This window comes from Scyliorhinus canicula, chromosome 17 (genome assembly GCF_902713615.1).
Source record: "Scyliorhinus canicula chromosome 17, sScyCan1.1, whole genome shotgun sequence".
NCBI lineage: Eukaryota > Metazoa > Chordata > Chondrichthyes > Carcharhiniformes > Scyliorhinidae > Scyliorhinus > Scyliorhinus canicula.
This window is the reverse complement of record NC_052162.1, coordinates 48348052-48368502: the sequence shown is the minus strand read 5'-3', so window position 1 is coordinate 48368502 and position 20451 is coordinate 48348052. Positions and strand designations below refer to the sequence as shown.

The following is a 20451-nucleotide window of genomic DNA, read 5'->3' as shown; positions in this document are numbered from 1 at the left end:
CAGGCCAACACCACCATCTGTGCAAAAAACTTTCCCCGCACATCTCCGCTGAACCTATCCCCCTCACTTTGAACTCATGCCCCTTGTAATTTTCAATTCCGCCCTGGGAAAAAGTCTTCAAATGTTCACCCTTTCTAGACCCTAATAATTTTCTAAACTCTATCAGGTCGCCCCCTCAGCCTCCGTCTCTGTCCAGGGAGAACAATCCCAGTTTATTCAATCTCTCCTCATAGCTAATACCCTCCTTACCAGACAACATTCTGGTAAACCTTTTCTGTGCTCTCTCCAAAGCCTCCACGTCCTCCTGGTAATGTGGTGACCAGAATTGGATACAGTATCCAAATGTGGCCTAACCAACGTTCGATGAAACTGTAACATAATTTTCAAGCTTTTGTACTCTATACCCCATCCTATGAAGGCAAGCATGTCATATGCTTTCTTTACCAACATTTCTACCTGTGCTGCCACTTTTAAGGATCTGTAGACCTGCACACCCATATCTCTGTGTCTCTATGTTCCTGATGGTTCTGCCATTTATTTTATAGCTCCCATCTGAATTGGATCTACCAAAATGCATCACCTCACATTTGTCCGGGTTAAATTCCATCTGTCATTTCTCCACCCAATTTTGCAGCCTATCTATATCTTATTGTATTCTCTGACAATCATCCTCACTATCCGCAACTCCTTCAATCTTAGTGTCATCCGCAAACTTGTTATTAAGACCTGTTACATTTTCTTCCAAGTTACTTATATATCACAAACAGCAGAGGTCCCAGTACTGATCCCCGTGGAACACCACTAGTTAAAGACCTCCATTCGGAAAAACACCCTTCCACTGCTACCCTCTGACTTCTATGGCCAAGCCAGTTCTGAATCCATCCAGGTGGTTCACCCCTGACCCCATGTGATTTAATCTTTTGCACCAGCCTGCCATGAGGGACCTTATCAACTCTATGCCAGTGCTTTGAGAAAGATCAGTTGGCAACTGGTTTCTAGGATGACACGTCACTAACACTTTTACTCTTGCGAAAAAGGGATATCAAAGCTTTTCAACATCAGAACAATTTGCAAAAATACCAAATGTAAAGGAAGCAACAATTTATACTTTGAGAGAGAGGATTCTGCTGGCTTGTTGACTCTGATTGGTAGAGGTGTTGCCATGAAGAATGCACTCGTTAACTGATGGCTGACAGTTAACTGCCAAGCAGTGTTTAATTTCAAACCAGGCAGCTGATTTTTATTGGACAAGGCATTGTTGTGGGGAATGAGCCCGTTGCGAGGTCCCGCTGCTGGCCAACCCCCTGTATCACAAATCAGTCCTCCACATCCCTCCCCACATAGCATGAAATGGCTGTCATGAGGGGACATCATTTTAAGGTGATTGGAAGAAGGCATGGGGAGATTTCAGAGGTAGGTTCTTTACACAGAGAGTGGTGGGTGGGTGGAATGCACTGCCAACGGAGGTAGTGGAGTCAGAGTCAGTAGTGACATTTAAGCGACTCTTGGACAGGCACATGGACAGCAGTAAATTGAAGGGGTGTAGGTTAGGTTTATCTTGGATTAGGACAAATGGTCGGCACAACATCGTGGGCCAAAGGGCCTGTACTGTGCTGTACTGTACTATGTTCTACCAAATTTTTTCGGTCCCCCTCTTCCCCCAAGTACAGGGGTTACCCGACCCATTTCCCCGCCACAAAGACTCCCTAAAAAGGGGACTCCCCATAAAGACTCGCTAGATAGAGAAATGCCCCACAGAGGCTCCCTAAATAGACAAACGCCCCCCCCCCCACTGAAAAGTGGGCTCTGATTGGCAGAAGTGTTGCCATGGAGAATGCACCAGTTTACCGATGGCTGACAGTTAACTGCCAAGCTCTGTTTAAACTCAAACCAGGTAGGTTGACTGCGGCTGGCCAAAGCAAAGTGCTGGGGAATGAGCCAGAGAATGGCTGTCACCTATGTGTTTAGTTAAAACAGGAGGTGTGTATGTATGTGTAAATAACAAAGCCACATGTAGTGATATAAGTACTCTTCATGAAGTGTAAATTGTTGTTCCTATTACATTTGGTATTCTTGTGAATTGTCCTGATGCATGCAAGATGAAAAGCTTTGACAACATGTATCTTTTTTTCAGCAATACTCAAATTCTGTATTACTGAACGACTACTTTTACTCTTCCTGCCTCTTTAGGTATGGCATTTCAAACTGTAAATCAAGCCAAGAGGGTAAACAATCTCACATTTAAATTAGAAAAAGACTGACTTCAGATTCAGATATTGGAAAAAAAACAATCCTTAATGCGATGTTGATAAATATTGGAATAACCAACCAGGTAAACAAATCATGCCTAAAGTTTTCTCTTCTTCCTTCTTCATATGTAGGATCCACACCCAAGTTGAACTCAATTTTACACTTCTTTGTAATGAATAAGGTACCCTATTTGAGCAAAAATGTATGAATTAGATACACATTTTCAAAAACGAATTTATAAGATGTGGGCATCACTGGTTAGGCCAGCATTTATTGCCCATCTCCAATTGCCCTTGAGAAAGTGGTGGTGATCTGCCTTCTTGAATTGCTGCAGTCCCTGAGGTATAAGTACACACACAGTGCTGCTAGGGAGGGTGCCTCAGGATTTTGACCCAGCTACAGCGACGAAACAGCGATATATTTCCAAGTCAGGATGGTAAACGGTTGGAAGGGAAACTTCCAGTTGATGATTTTCCCATGTGTCTGCTCCCTTTGTCCTTCCAGTTGGTCATGGTTGTGATTTTGGAAGGTGCTGTCTCAAGAGTCTTGGTGAGTTCCTGCAGTGCATCTTGTAGATGGTAGGCCCATTGTTGCCACGATGGGTCAGTGGTGGAGGGAGTGAATGTTTGTGGATGGGGTGCCAATCAAGTGGGCTGCTTTGTCCTGTATGGTGTTGAGCTTCTTGGGTGTTTTCAGAGCTGCATTCATCCAGGAAAGGTGAGACTATCCCATTACACTTGTGTCTTATGGATGGTGGACAGGCTTTGGGGAGTCAGAAGGTGTATTACTCACCACAGGATTCCTAGCCTCTGACATGATCTTGTATTTATATGATTAGTTCCATTAAGTTTCTGGTCTATGGTAACTCCCAGGATGTTTATAGTGGGGTACTCATCGATGGGAATGCCACTGAATGTGAGGGGACAATGTTTAGATTTTCTCTAGTGGGAGAGTCATTGCCTACCATCTGTGTGGCACGAATGATACTTACCACTTGTCAGCCAAAGTCTAGATATTGTCTAGGTCTTGCTGCATTTGCACACGGACTGCTTCAGCATCTGAGGAGTTGAAAATGGTGCTGAAGATTGTGCAATCATCAGTGAACATCCCCACTTCTGACTTTATGATAGAAGGAAGATCATTGATGAAGCAGCTGAAGATGGTTGGGCCTCAGGAAGTCCCGCAATTATATTTTGAGACTGAGATGAATGACCTCCAACAACCACAACCATCTTCCTTTGTGCCAGGTATGACTACAGCAAGTAGAGAGTTTTCTGCTTATTCCCATTGACTCCAGTTTTGTTAGGGCTCCTTGATGCTATTCTCTGTAAAATGCTGCCTTGATATCAGGGGCACTCATTCTCACTTCACTCTGGTGTTCAGCTATTTTTGTCATTAAGATAATTAAATCATGAACCTTTACAGCACAGGAGACCATTTGGCTCATTGTAACTCTGCTAGCTGAAGCAGAGCTATTCAGCCTAATCCCACATTTCAGCTCTCGGTCTGTAGCTCTTTAGATTACAGCACTTCAAGTGCATAACCAAGTTCTTTTTCAATGTAATGCGTGTTTCTGCCTCACCACCGTTTAAGACAATGAGTTCCAGATCCACACCACCTCTGGGTGAAAAATCATTCTCCTTAACTCCCTGCTAATCCTTCTACCACTTACTTTAATAGCTATTCCTCCTGGTTATTAGCCTCTCTGGTAATGGAAATAGATCTTTCCACCTACTGTATTTATGCAATAATTTTATACACTTTAATTAAACATCCCTTCAGCCATTTCGGTTCCAAATAAGTCTAGTATATCCAGTCTTTCTCATAGCTAAAACTTAAAACCCTGGCAACATTCAAATAAATCTCCTCTGTCACTTCTCTTGTCCAATCCCATCCTTCATATAATTTTTTAATATTCATTCATGGGATGTGGGCATCGTTAGGCTGGGCCAGCATTTGTTGTCCATCCCTAATTGCCCTTGAACTGAGTGGCTTGCTCGGTCATTTCAGTGGGGGCAGTTAAGAGTTTAACGTAGACAAGTGTGAGGAGAGACTTTGAGGTGCTCCGATGCAAAGGGATCTGGGGGACTTTGTTCATGGGTCACAGAAAACGAGCATGCAGGTGCAGCAGATAATAAGGAAAGCAAATCTAATGTTGGCATTTACAGAAAAAGAAATTGAGCATAAATGTAAGGAAGTGTTGTTGCAACTGTACAAGGCATTGGTAAGACTGCACCTGGAGAATTGTGAACCGTTTTAGTCCCCTTATTTGAAGAAAGATGTAGTGGAATTGGAGGCAGTTCAGAGGAGATTCACCAGATTGACTCTAGAGATGAGGGGCGCGATTCTTCGCTCCCAGGAAAAATCGTGAAGGCCGTCGTGAAGTCGGCTGAGTTTCACGACGGCCTCGGAGCCCGCTCCTCTCACCGAATTCACCCCAACCCGGGGGGCTAGGAGCGGCGCTCCATTATTCTCGGCTGCTGGGCCTTGACGCTTGCGTCAAGGTGGCGCGCCGAGAATGATGCGATGGCGGCGCTTATGTGACGTCAGCCGCACATGCGCAGGTTGGCCGGCTCCAACCCGCGCATGCGCGGTGGCCGTCTTCCCCTCAGCTGCCCCGCAAGACGTGGCGGCTTGACCTTGTGGGGCGGCAGGGGGGAAATAGTGCGTCCCGTTGAGACGCCGGCCCGATGATCGGTGGGCACCGAACTTCCAAAGGATTGTGACTCTGTGGAATTGGCTACCCCAGAGTGCAGTGGATGCAGGGCCAATGAGTAAACTTAAGGAGGAATTAGACAGATTTTTAATTGGTAATGGGTTGAAGGGTTACGGAGGATGGGCAGGAAGGTGGAGTTGAGGCCAGGATGGGATCAGCCAAGATCACATTGAGGGTGTTCAGCTCGGGAGGCTATATTGCCTACCCTCCTGGGTCATGTGTTCTCGGGAGGAGATGCTCTGGCTGATTTCGCTATCCAGCTCTTGGCCTGTAACATTGTAGGTAGCAGATGAGGAACATATCAGCCTTGATAAAATGGCAGAGCAGAATTGATGGGCCAAATAGCCTAATTATGCGCCTATATTTTATGAACTGATCTTTCTGAACTTATGAACTATGGGTCAACAGCAAAACTTTGCGGGTCTGGAGCCACATGTAGGCCAGAACTGGCAAGGACGGCAGATTTCCTTCCCTGAAGGAAAATTAATGAACCAGATGTGTTTGTATGACAATCACTGGTTTCATGTCATCATTAGACTTTTTAAATTCCAGACATTTATTGAATTCAAATTTCACTATCTGCCATGTTGGGATTAGAACCCAGCGCAACAGCCTGGGTCTCTGGATTACAAGTCCAAAGACAATACCGCTACGCCACCATTTTCCCAATGTTATGATTAGAATTTTATGCTGTGCTTTAGCTGTGAATCAGATGGTGTTTTATCCAGTTAACTTTCCTGTTCTTAAAGTCTATGCTTCGCCTAATAAAGAAAAATATTGCAAATGCTTTCTTAACCACCTTATCCAGCTGGCCAGCTACATTCAGCCAGCTGTGGACATATACTCTGAGATTTTTCTTCCTCTGAACCTCTCAGTGTCCGACCATTTATGTGTATTCTCCTTATTTATCCTCCCTTAATTCTTGTTGCTCCCTGTTACTTCTTGGAATAGAATTCTATTTGCCACTATTCTACCCACCTTACTAGTCCATTGATATCTTCCAGCAGTCTCCAGCTTTCTTCCTAATTATCACCACACAGCCAATTTTTGTATCAACATTTTTAACATCTCATTTATGTTAAGTCATTAACACTTGCGTTTACACAGGGCTGGATTCTGCCGCCCCGCCCATCGTAAGAACACCACAGGTAAACCACGTACAATGGAGAACTCGATTGACCTCGGGTGGGATTCTCCGGTTGCCGGGGCGGATGCGGCTGGAGGACCCAGCCCACAGTGCTGCTCAGCATTGGGAAGAGGATGGAATTCGTAAATGAACCAAACACAGACATTTCAAAGATTTTCAGAATTCTTGGGCGCGATTCACCGGAAGAATGCCCAAGTCCGGTTTCAGGCACGCTTTGCGGGGTGTTTCACGGCAGCTGTAGTGCTGAGATTGACACCACTGTTCAACAGCACTTAGCCATTGATTTTGGGCCTCAAGCAGGTTCTCCCTATCGAGGGCACGCTTAGAATGTTTTCCTGCATGGGGGGCTGAGCTTGTAAGCAGGACCGGCTCCTCATAGATTGGAATGCCATTTTGAAAAGTTGCCCCGATCTCTACACCCCTCACTCCCCTTTTAGGACCCCACACTTTCAGGACCCCTCCCCTTCACACCCCAATCTTTCTTCAGCCACCCCAACCCCCCGCCCCTACCCATCCACAATTTGATAGACATGGAGCCACAGGCCCTGACCCTTGGCAATGCCAACCTGGCACCCAGGAACCTTGGTACAACCAGCCTGGCACCCTGGAAGTGCCCCTGACACCCTGGCAATGCCAAGTTGCACTTCATGGTGCCTGTATGGCACTGTCAGGGTGCCAGGCTGGCAGTGTCAATGTGCTGTGGTGCCAGGGGACTGCCAGGGTACCACCCTGCCCTGTCCATGACCACAGGGTGGCTCAAATGGTCTGCAAAAACCCCTGAGGTTCCATCACGTCTGATCCACGATTGTGGAAAACAGTGCTGAACGGTGCCTGATTGAGGCCTTGCAGGTGAGGACGTTAACTCCTGGACAGCAGGTAAATATTACATTGGGATATTTAAAAGAGCCGAATAGCTCATTACCTATCATTATCTGGATTACGCCGAGCAAGGGCATTATACAGGTGGTGCAGGGCACTGCGAGTCAGGTGAATTACGTGAGGTTTCACGCCTGGCGCAGAATCCAATTTGGGGCTCGCCCACGATTCATCCATCTCAGAGTTGGGTGCGGTGAGATGGGCAATCCATGCCCTTATCTTTCTCTCATTTTGCATCTTTCTTAGTTATTGTCTGCAGCACCTGCCTTTCATTCATTTGCTGTAGAACTGCTCCCCTGTTCAGACAGGGAATAATTAATTACCCAATGTGGCTTCCAATTCTTCTGTGCATCCTGAATTGGTTGAAAAAGCTAATGGGGGCCAGATAGATGGGGCAGCACTAGAGATGAATGGCATCAGCCTTTCAATCAGTATCTATATCGTAGAGTATCTGCATTGGAAAAAGCACCCAATTTAAGACCATGCCTCCACCCTATCCCTGTAACCCAGTAACCCCACCTAACCTTTTGAACACTATGGGGCAATTTTGCATGGCCAATCCACCTAACCTGCACATCTTTGGACTGTGGGAGGAAACCGGAGCACCCGGAAGAAACCCACACGGCCACGGGGAGAAAGTGCAAATTCGACACAGGCAGTCACCCAAGGCCGGAATCGAACCCAGGTCCCTGGGCAGCAGTGCTAACCACTGTGCCACCCTGCCACCCCTTCAACTGCGTAATTATATATTCCAACCTTCCCACCACTTTGGAAATTTTGGAATGAATATGCATTACAAATCATGATGGACAATGTGGTGGCACAGAAAATTGGAACACTGATTTACACCAACACAAAATGCAACACTGACTTAGATATGGTAAGGCATTGACTTCATCTTTCATCAAAAGCAATAAAATGTTGCAGGTTTACTGTGAAGTCTTTTTTTAATTCATTCATGGGATTTGGGCATCACTGGCTGGGCCAGCATTCATTGCCCATTCCTAATTGCTCTTGAGAAGTTGGTGGTGAGCTTCTTTCTTGTACTGCTGCAGCATATGAGTAGTAGGTACACCCACAGTGCTGTTAGGGAGGGAGTTTCAGGATTTTCACCAAGCGAAAGAACAGCATGTACTTCCAAGTCAGGATGGTGTGCGACTTGCAGGGAATCTTGCAGGTGGTGGTGTTCCCATGCATCTGCTGCCTTTTTCATTCTTGGTGGTAAAAGTTGCAAATTTGGGAGGTGCTATCAAAGGAGCCTTGGAATGTTGCTGCAGTGCATCGTATCCTGCTGCCATTGTGTGTCAGTGGTGGTGGTGGAGGAAGTGAATGCTTAAGGTGGATGTTGGGGTATCAATCAAGCGGCTGCTTTGTCGTGGATGCTATGCTGTTGGAGTTACAATCATTCAGGCAAGTGGAGAGTATTCCACTTTAAAATTCCTGACTCGTGCATTATAGATGGTGGACAGGTTTTGGGGAGTCATGAGGTGAGTTACTCTCTGCAAAACTTCCAGCATCTTACTTGCTCTTCTAGCCATAGTATTTATATGGCTGGTCCAGTTCAATATCTGGTCAATGATAACCCCCAGGATGTTGAATTTCAAGGACTGATGGTTAAATTCTCTGTTGTTCGAGATGGTCATTGTCTGCCACTTGTGTGGAGAGAATGTGACTTGGTGGCACTTATCAGCCCAAGCCTGAAAATTGTCCTGGTCTTGTTGCATAAGCACAGAGACTGCTTCTGTGCCTTAGGAGCCGCGAATGGTGCTGAACATTGTGCAGTCATCTGCGAACAACCCGCAAACGACCTTATGGTGGAGGGAAGGTCATTGATGAAGCAGCGATGATGGTTCAATCCTGAGAAACACCTGCAGTGATGTCCTGGGACTGAGATGATTGATCTTCAACAGCCACAAACCTTTTTCCTCTGTGCCAGATATGACTACAATAAGAAGTGTGGATTTATTGCTTTACATTACAATTGCAACTAATTTGTTTCAGTTTGCCTCCCCCATCAGGTCACAACCGAGGGTTTCACTGAACAGCAGGAAAACTACATCTGAACAGGAGTCAGTTCAGCCAAATAATATGACTCCTTTTAATACAATATTGTGAGGTTGCTTTTGTTCAGATGTCATTGGGCTGAACTTCTGCCACTCAGAGATGACGAGAGAACTGTCCGAAACCCTAGCAACAGTGCGAATAATGTGCGAGTTAGATTCTCTCTTGAAAACATATAATACAGAATCTCACGCCCACAAGAGAGCACCATGGCAACAAAAAAAGGCAGTGAGGGAAATGAATGTCTCTTGTGTAAGTACTGTGATTGAGCAATGCACATCATCAAAGACAGGCCCTGTTCATTCTGTAAATGAGAGCTCTCATGACTTTGAATGTTAAATAATCACATCAAACTCCCCAGATATTTGAATGCAACAGCAGATGCCAGCAAAACTAAGAAGGAAAAGAAGTCAAGTCATGAACTGAAATGCAAACATTTAAGTGCAGCGTATCCAGTCTTGTGTGAATTTCTAACAATGACTGTAGTTCTCAACATATAAAAAGCCAAACAAAAATCAGAGCCACTAGCATAATGAGCCAGTGTCTGTGCCAGCAATCAAAAGAGCCACCATTAGAGTCACCAGCATAGGGATGCAATATGATGCTCTACCCACCCAACAAACCAGCAAAACAAAGAGTAAACATCAACACCCATGCATCCAAGAACACTTCTTTCAGAAACACCAACCTACAGAGTCAAAGTCAGAATCAGGAAACCCACAGGACCATTATTAGCATCAACAGATCAAGTACCAATGTCACTCATTCATGTCAGTCCCAGAGCATTCAAACTTCATTAAATCTATCAAGAATTCAGGGAATTCTTTAAATTCATTAGAATTCAAAGAATTTATTCTTTGTGTTTTCCACTGCATCTTCACACTGCGATGGAATGACATAGATGCTATTTTCATGTCGATGCACATCTGAAGACCATTTCTGAAACTTGCATGAATTTAAACAATGTCTCCTCAAGTTTCCTTGTGTTACCAGATAGCCTGGAGAGATGACAGTATCGTGCAGCAGTTTGATTTCTCATTACTTTCTTCCCTATCTGATCATGTTCTCCTTCTGCCCTCATTATTGCAGTAGACCTGTGGAAAAGGATTTGGAGGAGAGAATGTATGAGCATCATCCCTTTAGGATTGAGGGGACAAAGAAGATGGTGGAAGGTCGTGGCCAAGTAATATTTCAGGACCTTAAAGACTGGATATAATTTTTCTTACCAAAGAATTGGCAGTGTTAAAACTTTGTGGTGCCTCTCTAATTAGCTTAATTCACCCACATAATCTGTGAGTAAATTGAATATTGGCAGATTGCATGCAAATGTAATTACTCCCAAAATTTGTGTGTGAAAATTATAGCTTCAGTAATTTCACCCCCCTATTTAGTCCTCTGTTTGATTCACTTCCCATTGCATTTCTTCTTTTCCAGCATATGCTAGCCGAGGATATTAAAGGATATGGAGCAAATCAGGTGGATGGAACGAGAACACAGATCAACCATGATGATTGCACTGGATGGTGAAACAGGTTCGAGGGCCGAATGGCCTACTCATTGTCCTATATTCATTGCTCATTGTTGGAAGCGGCAATCTTCAATGCAGCATCCCATCACCCTCAACACGCTTCTAGAGGCATTTTCACCTCTGCTTCAAGTTCACGAAGACATGATTCCTCTCCCACCCCTGTCAGTTCACAAACCCTTTATAAATTATTTTTCCTGCTTGGTTCCGCAAGTATTTTTTGGGGAGCTGAAGTGCTGTTCACATTGACTTCTTTAGTCTCTTTTCAGCTCTCTCCTTTTCTGTAAAATACATTGCTCGGCATTCGAAGCTCCAGGCAGGAAGTTTCATTCTTCTCCAGGCTTCTCTGCACCTTTCCTGCAGTCAGAGGTTTCGGTCCTTGGAACTCTCAGATCCTTGCCCCATTCCCCTTCCGAGATCCAGAGCTCTGAAAGGACATTGTTTTGCATTTCCAGCACTCTCTTCAAACTCTCCTTGTTGCCCTTCTCTGCGTTCTGCCTTGCAGTCGCTCCTTTCATTTTCATGATTTTCCTGCTCTCCATCTGCCTTGCTCTAATGTACAAAGTAAGTGCCACGATTTCACAATACTCCAACCCTGTAGTCTTCAAGGATGTAACTTTTACTCCTTGTTTCTACCTGTACTGAAATATACGTGTAGCTGTTAATGCTAGGAACCTACTTTAAAATGTAAGAACTGATATGACTGGGTATTCCAGTTCAATTTAACTGCTGTGTTAAATGTTGGACAGTACTTTCATAACTGTACTGTAAGGGTCCTTCCTGTTTATTCCCTTGTTTCCCCATTATTTTATTTTGCCTTTACCATTTTTGATCCAAGTGTGATTAATGGGCATGTATCTTTAATTCAAGCAGCAGAGAGAATCAGAAATTCAAAAGTTACAGGAGACAACAGTCTGCTAGCTTCTGCTTGTTAGAACAGCAGCTACAAACTTTTTGGCACCAGAAAGAGAGATGGGATGGGACTCGGTTTGATTGATTGACTAGTGGCCATTGAATTGGCCAAAAGGCCGTACTCTGCCTGGCAACAGGTGGGGATTGGATCCTATCCCAGTGGAATGGTTTTCAGAGTCCCAAGAGACTCTCTGTCTCTCCCTCTGCGTTTCCTACAGAAAGGCTGTGAGTGCTGTAATCCTGAAGCTGCAGATAACCTCAATTAAAGAATCTACAAGAAAACCATTGCAGACTGCAACCAAAAGACCAGGGACGGGATTCTCCAGCAATTGGCGGAATGGCCCGGCGCCGGTGCCAAGAACGGCGCGAACCACTCCAACGTCGGGCCAACCAGAAGGTGTGGAATCCACCGCACTTCTGGAGGCTATGCCGGCGCCGGAGGGGTTGGCGTTGTGCCAAATGGCACCAAAGGGCTAGCACGAGTTGGCACATGCACAGAATCACCGGCTGAGCTCTACAGAGGCCAGCGCGGAAGGAAAGAGTGCCCCCATGACACAGGCCCACGCGCAGATCAGTGGGCCACGATCACGGGCCAGGCCACCGTGGGGGCTCCCCCTTGGAGCTGGATCCCCCACACCTCCCCGATAACTTATCTAGCCAGCCTACAAGCCAGGTCCCGCCTTGATGGACCATGTCAATTTCACGCCGGCGGGACTGGCCAGGAAACGACGGCCACTCGGCCCATCGACGCTTGGACAAATGCCGGGGGGGGGGGCCTGCTGCCAATGGCCCCCGACCAGCGCGGTGTAAATCCCGCCCCTGTCCGAAACCCGGTGCCGGGGAATATGGCAGCCGGAATTGCAGTGGCGGGATGGGATTCACGCCGCCCCCAGGGGATTCTCCGACCCGGTGGGGGGGTCGGAGAATCCCGTCCCAGGACTCTCTCTCTCCCTCTCGCCAGAAAGGCTGTGAGTGCCGTATTCCTGAAAAATCTTAAACTGAAAGCAATGTCTAAAGATGAGTAAAGTACTGGGCACACCAATTTGAAACATATTCTTTTTCACTTTTACTTATGTTTTCCCCCCTTTCTTTCTCTCTATGTTTGTTTGACTTGTATGTGTCTGCAGAGGGTGTTGGGTAACTTAAAGTGGGGAATTAGGAATTAGATAGGAACCAGTTGTATTTGCTGCCTATTTCATGATAGTTTTTGTTTTAAGTAAACAGTAATTGTGTTTACATTTACAAACCTGGTGACTGTACTTATTGTGCAGCCAAGGGCCAAAGACTTTGGGTATTTTTCTAAGAATTATTGGTTAATTTAATTTGTGTTGTGACTCTGGGACAAGTGGGACAGGAAGTGGCCGCACACTAGCCCAGGGTGACGTAACATAATTTGGAGGCTGGGGCCCGGGATGTTTGGAATGATAGACAGCGAACTGGGTTACCGTATAAATGTTTTAAAAAGGGAAACCAGGTTTGTAGTGATATGACAAGGTGGCTCTGGAAGATTTCCTCTGGAAGGTGGATGACTTGTCTCTTGTTTATTTAAAAGAGCTCCAAAGAGACAAGCTAGTCGAATTGACAGGAAAATTAGAAAATTAGAAATAGAAGTACCAACTAGAGTTAGGAAGGGGAAGATGATTGATGTGATTGCTCAGCATCCAAATTTAAAAGAGATGCTAAAAACACAGGAGAGCCCATGAGATAGTTTAGTATCAAGGCCAATTTCTGTTGGGGAAATTGAGCTGGAGAGAATTCGGTTGCAGTTTGAGCAGGAACGGGAATTTAAAAAATAAAAAAAGAAATACAGATGCAACAAAAATAAATGGAGGTAAAGCAAAAATAAAATGGAGATGAAGCAAAAAGAAAAAGAAAAAGGAAGATGCAGCAAAGAGAAATGGAGATGGAAATGAGGAGGTTGGAATTAGAGCGAGAAGAAAAAGAAAAAGAGAAGAGAGTTCCAGCTTAAGGCACTGAGAGGATATGAGAGGGGAGCTGCCAGGAACTAGAGGGGAGATTATTCTGAAAATGGAACTCAATGGCGATATGTTTGATTTATACAGGCCCTTCCGAAACTCAAAGAGAAGGAGATAGAATATACCAACCCAAATGGAGTGGTCAAGAGAAAAGTGGACATTATCCACGCAAAATAAATGATGGGGCTGGCACAGAAAGCTGATGTTTCCCTGTCAGAGTAGGTGTCTAAGAATTATGATGAGGTAAAATAGGTGCATATGAATTGGTTCCCGAAGCACTCCAGAAAAAGTTTCATAATTTAAGGAGACAGCCATGATTAACATTTGCCAAATTCAAAAGGGTTAATCCTGAACAATTTTAATAGATGCTAACAGACATTGGGAGTTCCAGCAACCTATGAGGCGCTGAGAGAGGTACTTCACTTAGAGAAATTTAAGAATTCCTGACTGTGGTGATATGATTTGCATAGCTGTCTGCCATTGGGGCAGAACACCAGCTTACCATTGGCCCTGGTCGGTCATGTGCCTCTCGACCGATTGGTTGAGACCAGTCATGTGACAGCTCTCCAATTGGTCGAGAGGCTGAGTTAACCACGACTCCATACCAAGGTATAAATTGTCGGAACGCCCGGCGGTCGTCCATTTTATTGTAGTCCACCGCAGGGCTAAGTTCTAGCTTATTAAAGCCTAACTTTTGTATAGCAACTTGTCTCTCGTGCAATTAATGGCTCATTAATTTAATAAGCTAGATTTTTGACGATGGAGTTCCGGATCAAGCCCGAATGCCTCCGCATCAGCCCGCAAACTCCGAACTCTGCAGAACTTTTTCAACATTGGCTGGCATGTCTCGAAGGATACCTGGAATCTGCAACCAGCCCCCCCCCCCACCATGGCACAGAAGCTTCACGTCCTCCACCCCAGCGTGGGTATAGCAGCCTACGCGATAATCAAGGGGGAGAAAGATTACGATGCAGCCATGCTAAAGCTGAATGGACAATTCCTTAAACCAGTCAACAGAGTATTCGCCCGACATCTGCTGGCCACCAGACAACAGCTCCCCGGTGAGTCATTAGACCAATTTTACCAGGCCCTCGCCGTCCTGGGGAGGAACTGCTCCTGCCTCGCAGTTTCAGCTACGGAACACATGGAACTGCTGATCAGAGATGCTTACCTGGCTGGGATGCAGTCCCCCGCTATCCCCCAGCGGATGCTGGAGAGAGACGACCTCAGCTTAACTGAGGCACGGACTCTCTCCACCTCCCTGGAGGTCGCTGATCTGAACGCCCACGCCTATGTCCCCAGCCGCAACATCCTGGGCCTCCTGGCACGCTTCCCCACCGCCATCCGCCTCTCCTGACCTCCCTCAGGCCGGTGCCGCGGGACGCCCCGACAAGTCCACGGGGCCCCGCTGCTACTTTTGCGGGTTCGCGAAACACCCTCGCCCACGCTGCCCAGCCCGCTCCGCCCTCTGTAAGAGCTGCGGGAAGAAGGGCCACTTCTCCGTCTGCCAGGCCAAAACGGTTGCTGCGGTTCCGCGCAGCGACCAGGGATCCCACCTCCGGGCCCCTGCTGGCCCCTCCTGGACGCCGCGCAACACTCTTCCCCCCCCCCCCCCGACCCCGGGCCCCTGCGCCCGACCTGCGCGCCTCTCTCTCTCCTCCGGGCCCTCCTGGTCCCCTCCTAGACGCCGTGCAACTCTCTCCCCCCCCCCCCGCCCCCGGGCCCCCGGGCCCCGCGCCTGGCCTGCGCGCCTCTCTCTCTCCTCCGGGCCCTCCTGGTCCCCTCCTAGACGCCGCGCAACTCTCTCCCCCACGCCCCCGGGCCCCTGCGCCTGGCCTGCGCGCCTCTCTGCCCCCGCTCCCAGCCGCTCCGATCGGCCCGCTGGCACCGCTAACCCCGCACCCAGCAACCACGAGGGCCCCACGGGCACCGCCATCTTGGGGCGCTGACTCCACGTGCGGGCACTTGGCGCCGCCATCTTGGAGCGCCGACCCCACGTGCGGGTCCTGGGCGCCGCCATCTTGGGGCGCCGACCCCACGTGCGGGTCCTGGGTGCCGCCATCTTGGGGCCCCGAATCCACGTGCGGGTCCTGGACGCCGCCATCTTGAGATCCCGACTCCACGTGCGGATCCTGGGCACCACCTTCCGGGACTGGCACGCAAGGTTCTTCCAGCATCTACTCGGACGACGACGACGAATACGGATTTTTTCCACGGCTCGCGGCCATTCAGCTCGACCAGTCACGTCCACGCACGCTCGCCAAAACGACGACGCTCATCTACCTCAACGGCCACGGGCTGCCTGCTGGACTCCGGGAGCACGGAAAGCTTCGTTCACCCTGCCACGGTAAGACGCTGCGCGCTCCCTGTCCATCATGTAAAACACAAAATCGCACTTCATCCGCATCACCGGGTGCTGCATCGCTGACGTCACGGTCCAAGGGAAGGTTTTTAAAAATTATAAACTCCTTGTCCTCCCTGACCTTTGCGCACCGGCAGTCCTAGGACTGGACTTCCAGTGCAACCTGCAGAGCTTGACCTTCCAATTCGGCGGCCCTATACCCCCCTCACTGTCTGCAGCCTCGCCTCCCTCAAAGTGGACCCCCCCTCCTTGTTTGCTAATCTCACCCCCGATTGCAAACCCGTTGCGACACGGAGCAGACGGTACAGCGCCCAGGACCGGTCCTTCATCAGGTCCGAGGACCAGAGGCTGCTGACGGAAGGGGTCATTGAGGGCAGCAACAGTCCCTGACGAGCCCAAGTGCTGGTGGTCCGGACTGGGGAGAAAAACCGGATGGTCATCGACTATAGCCAGACCATCAACCGGTTTATGCAACTGGACGCGTATCCTCTCCCCCATATTTCCGCCATGGTAAACGATATCGCGAAATACAAGGTCTTCTCCACTGTGGACCTTAAGTCCGCTTACCACCAGCTCCCCCTCCGCTCGAGTGACCGCAAATACACCGCGTTTGAGGCAGGTGGGCGCCTCTACCACTTCCTTAGGGTTCCATTTGGTGTCACAAATCGGGTCTCGGTCTTCCAACAGGAGATGGACCGAATGGTCGACAAGTACGGATTACGGGCTACCTTCCCGTATCTTGATAATGTCACCATCTGCGGCCACGATCAGCAGGACCATGACGCCAACCTCCAGAAATTCCTCCAAAGCGCAAAACTCCTTAACCTCACATACAATAAGGATAAGTGCGTGTTTAGCACCGACCGTCTAGCCATCCTCGGCTACGTAGTGCGTAAAGGAGTGATAGGCCCCGACTCCGAACGCATGCGCCCCCTGATGGAACTCCCTCTCCCCAATACCCTCAAATCCCTCAAACGCTGCCTGGGTATCTTCGCATACTACGCCCAATGGGTTCCCAACTACGCTGACAAGGCCCGTCCACTCATTCAAACCGCGACCTTCCCACCGTCGACAGAGGCCTGCCAGGCCTTTAGCCGCATCAAAGCGGACATCGCAAAGGCCACGATGCGTGCCATCGACGAGTCCCTCCCCCTCCAGGTCGAGAGCGACGCATCAGAAGTTGCTCTGGCAGCCACCCTGAACCAAGCGGGCAGGCCTGTGGCCTTCTTCTCCAGAACTCTCCAGGCTTCCGAACTCCGCCACCTCTCTGTGGAAAAGGAAGCCCAGGCCATAGTCGAAGCCGTGCGATATTGGAGGCACTATTTGGCCGGCAGGAGGTTTACCCTCCTCACAGACCAACGGTCAGTAGCCTTCATGTTTGATAATGCACAAAGGGGCAAGATTAAGAACGACAAAATCTTACGGTGGCGGATCAAGTTGTCCACGTACAACTACGATATCTTGTATCATCCTGGGAAGCTCAATGAGCCTCCTGATGCCCTGTCCTGCGGTACCTGCGCCAGCGCGCAGATAGACCGCCTCCGCTCCCTCTACGTGGACCTCTGCCATCCAGGGGTGACCCGTCTCTACCACTTCATTAAGGCCCGCAACCTGCCTTTCTCCATTGCGGAAGTCAGTTCAGTAACCTGTGACTGCCCCATCTGCGCAGAGTGCAAACCGCACTTCTACCGCCCCGAGCGCGCACACCTGATCAAAGCATCCCGCCCCTTCGAACGTCTCAGCATTGACTTCAAGGGGCCCCTTCCCTCTAACAACCGCAACATTTACTTCCTGCCAATAATCGACAAATTCTCCCGCTTCCCCTTCGCCATTCCCTGCCCCGACATGACCACATCGACCGTCATTAAGGCCCTCCTCTCCATCTTCTCCCTGTTCGGCTACCCCACGTACATACACAGCGATCGGGGGTCCTCCTTTATGAGCGATGAGCTGCATCAATTCCTGCTCAACAGGGGCATTGCCTCTGGCAGGACGACCAGCTATAACCCCCGGGGTAACGGACAGGTCGAGCGGGAGAATGGTACCATCTGGAAGACCATACTACTGGCCCTCCGGTCCAGAGATCTCACTATTTCCCGATGGCAAGAGGTTATCCCCGATGCCCTACATTCTATCCGCTCACTCCTCTGTACCGCAACAAATCAGACACCTCATGAACGTCTTCTTGTCTTCCCAAGGAAGTCGTCCTCCGGATCCCCTCTCTCGACGTGGCTGGCCACCCCCGGACCAATCTTGCTCCGGAAGCATGTGCGGGTGCACAAGTCCGACCCGTTGGTAGAACAAGTCCAGTTACTCCACGCTAACCCGCTGTATGCGTACGTGGAGTACCCCAACGGTCGGCAGGACACGATCTCCCTCCGGGACCTGGCACCCGCCGGTGTGCGACCTTCCCCCCCTTCACCACAGACACCCCCCTGTTTTATTCCCCCCAGCGCCCCACTCAGGTCACCCCTTCCCCATCCATGGCGTCTCCACAGCCAGCTCGGGTGACGGAGACTATTCAAGGACCATCGCTCCCGGACTCCAGGACGTCAGTGGAACCACCACCATCGGCGGAACCGACGTCACGTATTCCACTGCGGCGGTCTGCCAGAACGTCACGGGCCATGAAAAGACTGATCGAATCGATCTAAATTTCAACAGCCCCATGGACTTTGTTGGGACTTTGTGTAATATTGCTAATTGTCTGGGCCAGTGGGAAGCCAAAAATGTAATAAAAGAAAAGGAGAGAAAATTTTTGTTCTCCCGGCTGCTACTCATATCACCAGTTCTCTCCCCCTCCCCCCCCAGGCTCTAGTTGATACCCCCCCCCCCCCCCCCCGGCTTCTTTCTCCGCAAGGGGTGAATGAGGTGATATGATTTGCATAGCTGTCTGCCATTGGTGCAGAATACCGGCTTACCATTGGCCCTGGTCGGTCATGTGCCTCTTGACCGATTGGTTGAGACCAGTCATGTGACAGCTCTCCGATTGGTCGAGAGGCTGAGTTAACCATGCCTCCATACCGAGGTATAAATAGTTGGAACGCCCGGCGGTCGTCCATTTTATTGTAGTCAACCGCAGGGCTAAGTTCCAGCTTATTAAAGGCTAACTTTTGTATAGCAACTCGTCTCTCGTGCAATTGATGGCTCATCACTGACCTTATATAATAAGAACCCATGTTGAAGACCAGAGAGTCAAGACTGCTAGACAAACAGCAATTATGGCTGACGGTTATGAGCTAATCCATAAATCTAAAGCTTAGATCCTTTACCCCCATAATTTTGAAAAGGATAGGAAGTGGAAGAATGAAAGGAAGGCAGGTAGCCAAGATAAAGGTAGTTAGAAAGCCCCGAGATCTCCTCCTCAGACCCGGAAGGAAGGTACTGAAGATAGAGGTGAGTCTCAGAAGCCTAGGTTACCATTGTAACCAGCTGGGTCATATTCATTCAGCATGTTGGAAATTGCAAGGAAAGGCCATGGGACTGGTTGGAGTTCATAAGTGGAGAATACGACAGGCCAGACTGTAGCTTTAACTGCAATTAGGAGACCTGAGGTAAACACTGTTGAGGGAGCCAGGTGTGATGAATGAGGTAGGGTTTTTGTCAAAGGGGAAGATCACCCCATTTTCATCAACTGTGGTAGCCAAACCCCCCAGAACTATTTTCAGGGATATAGGTGATACTTGACTCTGGGTCAAACGGGGCTAGAATTGACCATGCAGTAGCCCAAGGTGCCATAACAATACCCACAGTTGTTTCACATTGATTCAAACCCCGTCTCTGTTGATAGAATTACTCTCCTGGCTCAGTAATTAATATGCAATTGTTCTCCTTGATTGATGCTTCAATTTCTATTTGACAATGCTGCTTCAGTCTAGTGAAACCTATAGCCCATGTCCCAGATGGCTGATGAGAATTTATTTCCTACAAAACTAGATCAGGCACTCCGACTCACAGTATGTGCCACAATGTCTATCTCTGGATCAGATTAAGAATATTAAATCAGAACTGAAGCTGGGATTGGAAGTAAGGAGACGCGGGGAGCAGAATGGTCACTATTTCCCAGTCATAACCCTTGGGGCAGTAAATCAGCTGTTACAGTGCATGCTCACAGTACAACAGCTGTTTTGCTACTCCAAAAAATGCATGCATTGCACAGTGCATCATCTTTATTGGGGAGGGGGGTAGGAGGACAGGAGGGGGCGGTCGGTTAGCTCAATTGACTGGACAACTGGTTAACGAAGCGGAGTGATGGCAACAGCACGGGTCCAATCCCCGTACCAGCTGAGGATATCCATGAAGATATTGGGCGGAATTCTCCGCTCCCCACATGGCGTGGGAGAATTGTGGGAGGGCCTCCCGACATTTTTTACGCCCCCCGGCGCCCCCAGCGATTCTTCTCCCCCCCCCCCCCCCGGAAAAATCGGCGCTCACCGTTTTTCACGGCGAACGGCGATTCTCCGAGCCCGATGGGCCGAGCGGCCGGCCCTTCACGCCTGTTTCACCACGGCAGCAACCGTACCTGGTTGTTGCATTCGTGAAACGGGCGCCAGATGCCGGTTTGGGGCAGCTAGGGGCCCGATTGGGACGGGAGCACCACGACTGTGCTCGGGAGAGGACAGGCCC

General features: G+C 48.8%; 1 long non-coding RNA gene across 2 annotated transcripts in view; it reads left to right on the top strand.

The window, feature by feature from the left end:
* LOC119951136 overlaps nucleotides 1-20451 on the top strand; it is a 62041-nt gene that overhangs the window by 40258 nt on the left and 1332 nt on the right. For both annotated transcript variants that reach the window (XR_005457509.1, XR_005457508.1), the window contains exons 2-3: nucleotides 10140-10342; nucleotides 10485-11139. This is a non-coding gene — a long non-coding RNA (uncharacterized LOC119951136). The remainder of the gene's footprint in view (nucleotides 1-10139; nucleotides 10343-10484; nucleotides 11140-20451) is intronic.